At 42.1% G+C, this 11,757-nt stretch overlaps 1 pseudogene; it reads left to right on the forward strand.

Moving 5' to 3' along the window:
* Positions 1–10,941, forward strand: part of LOC111960950 (harmonin-like) — a 50,376-nt pseudogene extending 39,435 nt beyond the window's left edge.
* Positions 10,942–11,757: the final 816 nt, after the last annotated feature.

The following is an 11,757-nucleotide window of genomic DNA, read 5'->3' on the forward strand; positions in this document are numbered from 1 at the left end:
ATGGAAAATGAGTCCACAGCCTTGTTTTTTGTTGTATTATAACATTCATCAATTTGAAATACCATTTAAAGACAGAAGTGGTTGTCAAAGGAAATGTAGCCCTTGTACACTCACCACACTCGTTCTCTGTTAGAGCCTAATTACATAAGTCATTTAGAAAAGTAATAAGCTACATTGCCCTGGTTCGGGTTGAATCTATGAAGTTTTACAGTGCCGTAGACTAACAAAGGAAAGGATAGCCATTTCTGCTTGTACCACAGATTGTGTAAGATGTCATATTACTGAGCAAGAAATCAGTTAAGAGACCAGGGTGATATAGGGCTTGTATTATAGGCCTATTGTTCAACCATGCTTCCTAATGGTGCTGAACCTCAATGCAGCATTGCCATGTTGAACTGTCTAATATGTTATTTGTCTTTCAGGGCTTTCAGAAATACGTGGAAGACTTTGATCCCCACTCCATGGTACTGTATGTCTGTCTATAGCTGCAAAACATTTAGACGTACAGGATCATGTCATGTGTACAGGCGTGTGACATGTGCCAATGAAGATCTGTTAACCGTGACCAAAAAATCAGTTTGTAAATGTCAGTCTCCATTGTGAGCCATCCCATAGTTGACCTTCTAGGTTCTGTGTGGCMATTGAGTCACTGTAACAGCCATTCTGTGTTTTAGCCTTCCTGGAAACCTCAGTGGGACACCTCTAATGTTCTCGTCTTTCTTGGAAATAGTCAATGCACCTCAGGGAAATGGTTTTCTATAGCTAAAGCCATACATTGCCTTCRGAAAGTATTCAGACCCCTTGACTTTTTCTACATTTTGTTACGTTACWGCCTTATTAAATTGACGAAATAGTTATTTTTCTCCCCTCAATCCACACACAATATCCTATAATGATGAAGCAAATACAGGTTTAGAAATCTTTGCAAATGTCTTACAAAAAACCCTGAAATAACACATTTACATAAGTATTCAGGCCATTTACACAGTACTTTGTTGAAGCACCTTTGGCAGCGATTACAGCATTGAGACTTATTGGGTATGACACTACAAGCTTGGCACACCTGTATTTGGGGAGTTTCTCCCATTCTTCTCTGCAGATCAAGCTCTATCAGGTTGGAAGGGGAGCGTCGCTGCACAGCTATTTTCAGGTCTCTCCAGAAATGTTCAACCGGGTTCAAGTCCGGACTCTGGCTGGGCCACTCAAGGACATTCAGAGACTTGTCCTGAAGCCACTCCTGCGTTGTCTTGGCTGTGTGCTTAGGGTAGTTGTCCTGTTGGAAGATGAACCTTCGCCCCAGTCTGAGGTCCTGAGCACTCTGGAGCAGGTTTTCAACAAGGATCTCTCTGTATGTTGCTCTGTTAATGTTTGCCTCAATCCTGACTAGTCTCCCAGTGCCTCACCTTAAAAAACTTCATGCTTCACCGTAGAGATGGTGATTCCACCATCATGCTTCACCGTAGAGATGGTGCCAGGTTTCCTCCAGACGTGACGCCTGGCATTCAGGCAAAATAGTTCAATTTTGGTTTCATCAGACCAGAGAACAGCAAACTCMAATTGGGCTGTCATGTGCCTTTTACTGAGGAGTGTTCCAAACTTCTTCCATTTAAGAATGATGGAGGCTACTGTGTTCTTGGGGACCTTCAATGGGGACCTTCAAGAAATGTTTGGATACCCTTCCCCAGATCTGTGCCTCGACACAATCCTGTCTCGGAGCTCTACGGACAATTCCTTTGACCTCATGGCTTGGTTTTTGCTCTGACATGCACTGTCAACTGTGGGACCTTATATAGACAGGTGTGTGCCTTTCCAAATCCAAGTTGTAGAAACATCTCAAAGATGATCAATGGAAACAGGATGCACCTGAGCCCAATTTCAAGTCTCATAGCAAAGGATCTGAATACTTATTGTAAAAAAGGTATTTCTGTTTTTTATTTTCAATATATTTGCTAAAATGTCAAAACTGTTTTTTTTGGCTTTGTCATTGTGGGGTATTGTGTGTGGATTGCTGACGGTTTTTATTTATTTAATCCATTTTAGAATAAGTCTCTAACGTAATAAAATGTGGAAAAAGTCAGGTGGTCTGTATACTTTCCGAAGGCACTGTATATAATAGAGATTTACTGTATAGATTGTACAATCCATACATATCTATTCACTGTGATCCAGTGTTGTAATGTTATGTGTTTTGTTTTGACTCCATCCATCCATCTCTGCTGGTTGTGTTAACAGTTCTCCTCGGAACAGATAGCTGGGCGAGACGTGAGACTACTGCGAATCAAAAAGGTAATCAGAATTACCATCAGGATGAACTGTCCAGTTTTGACTATACTTTTCAGGTTGTTATATTTTTATTTAAGGCAAGAAGGATCAAAACAAAGTGACCTTTGGGTWCAATGAAGTTAATTGGCAATTCGAAAAGTTCATTCCTGCACTGCAGAATCATCTCTATTTCMTCAGACAGACATATACAGTAGGATGATGGTGATGATGATGATACATCTAAGGCTTTAAAGCTGCAATATGTAACTCTTTGGGCGACCCGACCAAATTCACATGGCAATGTGAGTTATAGATCTGTCATACTCATTGAAAGCAAGTCTAAGAAGTGGTAGATCTGTTCTATGTACGCTATTTCGATGCTTCCCGTTCATAAGTTTTGTTTTCCGTCTTTTACTTTCGTTTTTTGTACACCAGCTTCAAACAACTGAAAATACCATATTTTTGGTTATGGAAAATATATTTAGATGGTACAATGATTCTCGACACTATACTTGCTTGTTTTGTCACATGAACTGAAATTAGGTGAACTATTACAATTTTAGCAACCATGAAATGGCGTGGCGATTTCTGTATAGTGCATCTTTAAATCATATGTAATGAATGCATTACATGGGTTTCCATGTATCTCTCTTACCTCAGGTTGGACCACTTGATCTGGCTGTGGAGGGGGGAGTAGACTCCCCTCTGGGAAAGCTAGTGGTATCTGCCATTTATGATGGAGGCTCGGCAGACAAACATGGTGAGTTCATACGTGTCAACACTTGGATTGATTTAATTTAAAGATTACAAACATCCATCTCTTCTCTCAACCCTCTGTTGTCACCAATRGAAATTGAATGGCATGTTTTTGTTTCATATTTGACATACAAACAGAATGTCAAAAGGTTTATTCCGTCTCTCAGAATGATATTCAATGGTCTGATTCCGCTCTTATTAGTCTATGGCTGCGTTTACACAGGCAGCCAAGTTCTGTTATTTTGCCCAATTATGGGCAAAAGAGTTGATTTGATTGGTCAAAAGACCAATTAGTGGAAAAATAATCAGAATTGGGTGGCCTGTGTAAACGCAGCCTTTATGTCCCTGTGGAGCAATGATAGTAGAAACGAATCCCAGGCTATTGAGTGGGATATGTTTACTAAACATAAGTTGAATCTACATAGGCAGCACTATTCAMCCAGAGGTTGTTGTATGTAAAAACAAAAGTAATTTTTGTGACTGTGTTTGTGTGCRTGTATGCGTGTGTGTGTGTGTGCCTCCCCAGGTGGGATAGTGCCAGGAGATGAGGTGATGGCTGTGAATGGGAAGATCCTGACTGACTCCTCACTGACAGAAGGACAAAACTCTCTGACCCGGGCCTGGAACAGCGGAGGGGTATGATTTTGACTGTCTCTTTTACACTCTGACGACAACAACAACGTCTAAGATCAGAAATACTGGGGGGTATTTCTCACAGCAAAATCAATGAGTTAGGCAGCTAACTTTCATTTCCTATTCTCAATAAACAGGCGAGGGAGTATATCCAAGGCTATCAGTTTGATCCTGTATTGTGAAATACTACCCTGGTTGTTTTGTGCTGACGGTAATTTGTCTTACATGAGTCTTATTGATAAGGCCAGCCCCGATCAAAACGTCAACAATCAGCACAGTTGATTTTTTTGGATCAATAGTTCCTCTGCGATATTTTTTTAACCCTGCAAATCCTGTATGGAAGAGGGATAGACAGTTCGTTGTTATATGAGCCAAACATCATTGATTGTTAATGTATGTGTATGTGTGCCTTTAGGATTGGATTGACCTGGTGATAGCAGTGTCACCTCCAAAAGAGTATGAAGATGAGGTGTAAGTACATTCTCTCCATCAACTCCACATGTGGTACAACCTCTACAGTATGTGAATGCACACAATGCATAGCTTATAAATCCTCACAAAGATTCAGTTGAAAGTAGATGCAGGGCGTAATGTTTCAATTTGCTTGTTATTTACAGTGCATTCGGGAAAGTATTCAGACACCTTGACTTTTCTATTTTTTTTCTTATGTTACAGTCTTATTTAAAAAATAATGACATTGTTTTTTCCCCTCATCAATCTACCCTCAATACCATAATGACAAWGCAAAAACAGGTTTTTAGAAATGTTAGCAAATGTATAAAGAAACAAAAACARAAACATCACATTTACATAAGTATTCAGACCATTTACTCAGTACTTTGTTGAAGCACCTTTGTCAGCGATTACAGCCTTGAGTCCTCTTGGGTATGACGCTACAAACTTGGCACACCTGTATTTGGGGAGTTCCTCCCATTCTTCTATGCAGATCCTCTCAAGCTCTGTCAGGTTAGATGGGGAGCGTCGCTGCACAGCTACTTTCAAGTCTCTCCAGAGATGTTCAATCAGGTTCAAGTCCGGGCTCTGGCTGGGCCACTCAAGGACATTCAGAGACTTATCCCGAAGCCACTTGTCTTGGCTGTGTGCTTAAGGTCATTGTCCTGTTGGAAGGTGAACCTTCGCCCTAGTCTGAGGTCCTTAGCGCTCTGGAGCAAGGATCTCTCTGTACTTTACTCTGTTCATCTTTCCCTCAATCCTGACTAGTCTCCTAGTCCCTGCTACTGAAAAACATCCCCACCGCATGATGCTGCCACCACCATGCTTCACYGTAGGGATGGTGCCAGGTTTCCTCCAGATGTGACGCTTGGCATTCAGGCCAAAGAGTTCAATCTTGGAGTCCTTTRGGTGCCTTTTGGCAAACTCCAAGAGGGCTGTCATGTGCCTTTTACTGAGGAGTGGCTTCCGTCTGCCCACTCTAGCATAAAGGCCTGATTGGTGGAGTGCTRCAGAGATGGTTGTCCTTCTGGAAGGTTCTCCAATCTCCACAGAGGAACTCTAGAGCTCTTTCAGAGTGACCATCGGGTTCTTGGTCACCTCCCTGACCAAGGCTCTTCTCTCTCTCTCTCGATTTCTCTGTTTGGCCGGGCAGCCAGCTCTAGGAAAAGTCTTGGTGGTTCCAAACKTCTTCCATTTAAGAATGATGGAGGCCACTGTGTTCTTGGGGACCTTCAAATAATTTTTTGGGTACCCTTCCCCAGATCTGTGCCTYGACACAATCCTGTCTCAGCGCTCTATGGACAATTCCTTTGAACTCATGGCTTGGTTTTTGCTCAACTGTGGGACCTTATATTGACAGGTGTGTGCCATTCCAAATCATGTCCAATCAATTGAATTTACCACAGGTGGACTCCAATCAAGTTGTAGAAACATCTCAAGAATGATCAATTGAAACAGGAGGCACCTGAGCTGTAGTCTCATAACAAAGGGTCTGAATACTGATATAAATAAGGTATTTCTGTTTGTATTTTTCATAAATTTGCAAAAATTTCTAAAAACATTTTTTTGCTTCGTCATTATGGTGTATTCTGTATAAATTGATGAGGACAGTTTTTTATTTAATCAATTTTAGAATAAGGCTGTAACGTAACAATGTGGAAAAAGGGACAGGTGGTCTGAATACTTTCCGAATACACTGTATGTGTTGACTGTGATGTGACTGTAGCTAAATGGCCTCTCATGTAGTCAAAGTGGTGTGTGTTGTGTATGTCTGTTAGACTGTCTATCTGTCAATGTTCATGTCTGTGTGTCTGTCGGCGTGTGTGTGTGTTCAGCCCGAAGTCAACATCAGTCAGTCCTACTGTGAACAGAAAGGTGTTTGAAGGCAGTGCATCAGTGTACAGACAAGGCTACCGGCTCCAGTTTTAGCCCTAACCTCCCACCCTGCACACCCCACCTGTGGGTAAACCCCTACCCCCACGCACCCCTACCCTGTGCCCCTGCCAGAGGGGATGTTTGGCATGACTGTTTGGCCCCAGGGGGAGGTGGACTGTGTGTGCTTGTGCAGTATGCATCTAATTCATGTGACAGTCTCTCTGTCAATCAGAAAYGACGACACACCAGCATCAATAGTAAACGGTATGTACGTTTTATGCCTCTCATTTTAGACACTTGCTGTCACAATGAATGGCAGTGTCTGTCTTCTAGAACAATAGACACACTGCACATACAGTGCATTTATAAGGCTCTGGCCTGTCCTAAGAGGTCACATCCATAATTAGCGTGACCGAGGTAGTGACATAGCCTTCTGCCATCCTTCAGCAGTTGTTCTGATTGATGTTAGTCAAAGGGACTGTAACATGTTTGGACCTATACTGGGAGATTACTATAGCAGTGATCCCCAAACTGTTTTGGTGCTGTGGACCACCACAAGCTTTGGGAATTTACCTATGTACCCACCCCATTATGACCCACCTAGTTGAAACAAACGTTTCACAATTCATGGCCCAAATACACTGAACAAGTATATAAACGCAACCTTCAACAATCTCAAAGATTTTACTGAGTTCAAGTTCATTTAAGGAMATATGTCAACTATAAGTCAACTAAAATAAATATATTAGGCCCTAATCTATGGATTTSACAWGACTGGGARTACAGATATRCATCTGTTGGTCACAGATACCTTAAGAAAAAGTAGGGGCATGGATCAAAAAAACAGTCAGTATCTGGTGACCACCATTTGCCTCATGCAGCGCGACACATCTCCTTTGCATAGAGTTGATCAGGCTGTTGATTGTGGAATGTTGTCCCACTCCTCTTAAATGGCTGTGCRAAGTTGCTGGATATTGGCGGGAACTGGAACACGCTGTCGTACACATTGATCCAGAGCATCCCAAACATGCTCAATGGGTGACATGTCTGGTGAGTCTGCAGGCCATTGAAGACCTGGGACATTTTTAGTTTCCAGGAAATGTGTACAGATCCTTGCAACATTATCATGCTGAAACTTGAGGTGATGGCGGCGGATGAATGGCACGACAATGTGCCTCAGGATCTTGTCACGGTATCTCTGTGCATTAAAATTGTCATCGATATARTGCAATTGTGTCTGTAGCTTATGCCTRCCCATACCATAACCCAACCGCCACCATGGGGCACTCTGTTCACAACGTTGACATCAGCAAACCGCCCGCCCACATGTCTGTCATCTGCCTGGTACAGTTGAAACTGGGATTCATCCGTGAAGAGGACACTTCTCCAGCGTTTCAGTGGCCATCGAAGGTGAGCATTTGCCCACTAAAGTMATTTACAACGCCAACCTGCAGTCAGGTCTAGACCCTGGTGAGGATGACGAGCACAGATTAAATTCCCTGASACGGTTTCTGACAGTTTGTGCATAAATTATTTGGTTGTGCAAACCCACAGTTTCATCAGCAGTCCGGGTGGCAGGTCACAGACGATCCCGCAGGTGAAGAAGCCTGATGTGGAGGTCCTRGGCTGGTGTGGTTACACGTGGTCTGTGGTTGTGAGGCCAGTTGGACGTACTGCCAAATTCTCTTAAACGACGTTGGAGGCAGTTTATGGTAGAGAAATKAACATTAAATTCTCTGGCAACAGCTCTGGTGGACATTCCTGCAGTCKGCATGCCAATTGCACRCCCCATTAGAACTTGAGACATCTGTGGCATTGTGTTGTGTGACAAAACTGCACATTTTAGAGTGGCCTTTTTATTGTCCCCAGCACAAGGTGCACCTGTGAAATGATCATGCTGTTTAATCATCATCTTGATATGCCACACCTGTCCTGTGGATGGATTACCTTGGCAAAGGAGAAATGCTCACTAACAGGGATSTAAACTMATTTGTGCACAAAATCTTAGASAAATAAGCTTTTTGTGCATATGGAAYATTTCTGGGATCATTTATTTCAGCTCATGAAAMATGGGACCAAAACTTTACATGTTGCGTTTATATTTTTGTTCAGTATAGAATCCAATGGGAGCATCCAGTGGGTTCAATCAGTCCATTTGGGGTTACACAGCCATAGGGTCTCTCCACACATCTGCATGTGTGTTATTTCTAACTTACTTGTTTAGTTTATTAGGATCCCCATTAGCTAGTGCACATGCAGCAGCTACTCTTCCTGGGATCCACATAAAACACATGACAGAGTACAGAACAGTTACAGACAAGAACAACAATAGATATTATTACGTTCATATTAAAATGAAAAGTAATGTATTGTCAAGGCACCAAGCAACAAAARCATGTATATTTACTCACTACCCAGCTAGCAATGAGGAATCGGCCCAGAAGCGGCCCTCTTCCGGGTGGCCGGAACTGTTTGAATCGGACTCGGCCCGGAATCAAAATGAATGACTGCTCAGATTCGGCCCAARTACATCGGGCCGTTTCTGTCTACCGGAATTCAGCCGACTTTGCCGGCATCTTACCCGAATCCCCCCAGAAGCGGCCTGATGCAATTTAAATAAATCTATACAAAATTACCCGATTTAGAATTTTTTCATATTACTATTATACATTTTATACATACAAATTATACCCATCCACAAAAAAAATGGTGTCGGAGGAAACACCATATACACCTGGTGACCGTGTCAGCGTGCATGCGCCTGGCCCGGCACAGGAGTCGCTACAGCGCGATCGGACAAGGACATCCCGGCTGGCCAAACCTTCCCCTAACTCAGACGGTGCTGGGCCAATTGTGCGTCGCCTCATGGGTCTCCCGGTTATGACCCGCACGGGTCTCGAACCATCATCTATAGCAACGCAGTTTGTACTTTGATGCCGTGTCTTAGACCGCTGCGCTACTTGGGAGGCTGCATCCACAAAGTTTTTAATGCTTATCAATTGCCTCGCACAAAGTATCAAAATACTGAAATCCTACACAGGACTCTTAAAGAATTTAATTGAAATGTTAATTGTATTTTTTGATCACAGAAACAATTAGAAAATATGGAAAAATAAATAAGGAAATGGTAATTATATAAAGCATCTGCCAGAGAGTAGTCCCAATCGGCCCGAGCCCCAAAGTAATACATTTGGGCCAGATAACTATCACCGGAATCGACACGAGCTCWATCCCTGCATCCTAGCCATAAGTAATACTGCCGACGGCAGCCCAGACTCGGGCCACATGACGTCAGCCGAGTCTGACTCTCAGACGGAATTGGCCCAGATCCACTGTGCTAGCTGGGTACTCATATATTCTTAAATACCGTATAGTTAAATGACATCTTCAGAAAGAGGAGAGGTGCTGTCTTTTTATCTTTTTTTTAAACTAAACTTGCTTTTTGCCTGAATAAGCTCTGGTGGCAGAGCATTCCATGATGACATTGCTCTATACATAACTGATTGACGCATTAAATCAGTTTTGGGTTTAGGTACTGTGAAGAAACCCATAGTGGCGTTTCTAGCGGGACTTATGACCTAAGATACATTCTAAGGCTCCTCAACTGATGATATCCAGGTCATTCGACCTGTTTCTTTCTTTCTGTAGGACGTTCTTCTGAGAGTCACCTGACCACCAGCCTGCCAAACAAGCCATACCCACCAACCAGGAACCATCGTTCTCGTTCCCTCTGACATTTGACCTATTTTATCATCACAATCAAATCCCTGCATCAAACTGTTGCAATGCAATGCCGATCACTATTGACAGCAAGTCTGTTTGAACCAGAACCACGCCGGGATGTGCTACATGTGAACTGTCTAGAATGTGAAAGACTGATTCATCCTCTGTTGAGTTCCATTTAGATCCCAGTACAGATACTTTCTGAAGAAGCTAGAGGGTTAGGACATCACTACGTAATACTCTGAGTTGATATTCACGTCATAAGAAGGAATTCACCTTGGCCACACAACTTTTACAATTTCAAATATGGTTTTAATTCTAGACATTCAGTTCCATAGCATTATTTAAATATTCCTCATGTAATGTTAAAGTAACTGTCCAGTGTTTCCAGATTTCTATGAAGTATGACCTATAATTAATTACAATATGAGTGAAATAGTTTTCCTTCCAAAAAGTGGTAATGTTAAAAAACAGCTTTTCTGTGTTRGAATAGTGTGGGCGTACCCCAATAACAGAATGGTGTTGGCGTATACCTGTCATTAAAAATATTAATGTGAGTAGAGGGCTGATTGGCCAGCTCATTCTCCTCAGGAGGATAACCTCATACTTTATGAGGAAACAGCAAGCATTTTAGAAACGGTCTGTTTGAGATACAAGTTTGTGTTTTTTCTCCAGTTTATGCTTTGACCACGTACAAGTACAGGATGAATCAACAACATTATTTGGGTATGAGTAAACAGAATATGAACTTTTAAAAGTGAGMTGTTCACTGGACAGTTACTTTAATGGGTCGCTAACATGGTTGCCATATCATTTTGATTTGTCATGTAAATGCATCATAATGCAGAAATCTCAATGTCCCAACTAATTACATAGCTATGTTCCCCATTCTTCTCATTCTAGTACACTACAGCAAAGGAACACAGTTGTGAAAAACTGAACTCTGATGCTGAGGGGCATCGGTGTCAACAAGTTTTGATCCTCTGAGTTTAGTTAAATGCTAAGTGCATCTCAATGAGCTTCTAGTATGCCATAAGCCCCCTAGTTATAGGTGAAATTACACTTCTAAATCTCCAATGAAAGGTGTTTGAGCCTATCTGTATTCAGCTAGAGTATGTAATCATCAGCAGGAGCAGACCCACAGGCCCTGCAGGCAGGCAGGCACACTGTGATGTAATAAATGTCCCTATTTGAAATCAATGCTCTCTCAGAATCAATAAAGGTATGTGTTTACTTTGACTGACTGCTCAGATTGTCTGGATTCACGATKTGGCCCGTTTATAAAGCTGGAATTCTAATGCGTTAGTTATCTCTCTCTGTCGCTCTCACTCTCTCTCTCTAATAGTAKCATTATTTACATTGAATGAAACACTAGGCAGGTTTCCATTGACCCAGGTTTATTCGTCAAAAGCATTAACCACGTTTCCATCCACAGTTTTTATGCGAGTAAAGTCATACCGTATAAAAAAGAATCACGACATCTGTGATGGAAACAGGAGGTTTCGGTACAATTTTGTAAATGCACAGATAATTTGTTTGTTCGACGTGGTGGGATCTTTTTGTGTCGGTAAAATTAATTGGCGAGAAATGACGGTGGAAACGCCTTTATGCGCAAATATTGATATAATAACCATCATATAGAAGTAAACTCGGAGTCACACGATGACATGGTGTGTGGTCCTCCCACTACGAGTCGTGAAGCCATGCTGTTTATTAGGCTACAAATGAAATAAGTTATGATGAACTTTGCAGGGTGGTGAAAGTGCACGGAATGAGCTTGACGCTCCTTCCCAATAAATGTTTAGAGTCTTATTCTGGTGACATGACGAGCTGTTGGCTAGAATGCACATGCCAAGACCAGAGTAGGCACATTTGCTATTTAACTCAACAGCTTTTCGGACAAAACTATTGGTTGAGTTGAAAATGCGATGGGAACACATTGAACATTATATNAACTCGGAGTCACACGATGACATGGTGTGTGGTCCTCCCACTACGAGTCGTGAAACCATGCAGTTTATTAGGCTACAAATGAAATAAGTTATGATGAACTTT

The sequence above is a fragment of the Salvelinus sp. IW2-2015 genome, linkage group LG4q.1:29 (assembly GCF_002910315.2).
Source record: "Salvelinus sp. IW2-2015 linkage group LG4q.1:29, ASM291031v2, whole genome shotgun sequence".
In the NCBI taxonomy this organism is placed as follows: domain Eukaryota; kingdom Metazoa; phylum Chordata; class Actinopteri; order Salmoniformes; family Salmonidae; genus Salvelinus; species Salvelinus sp. IW2-2015.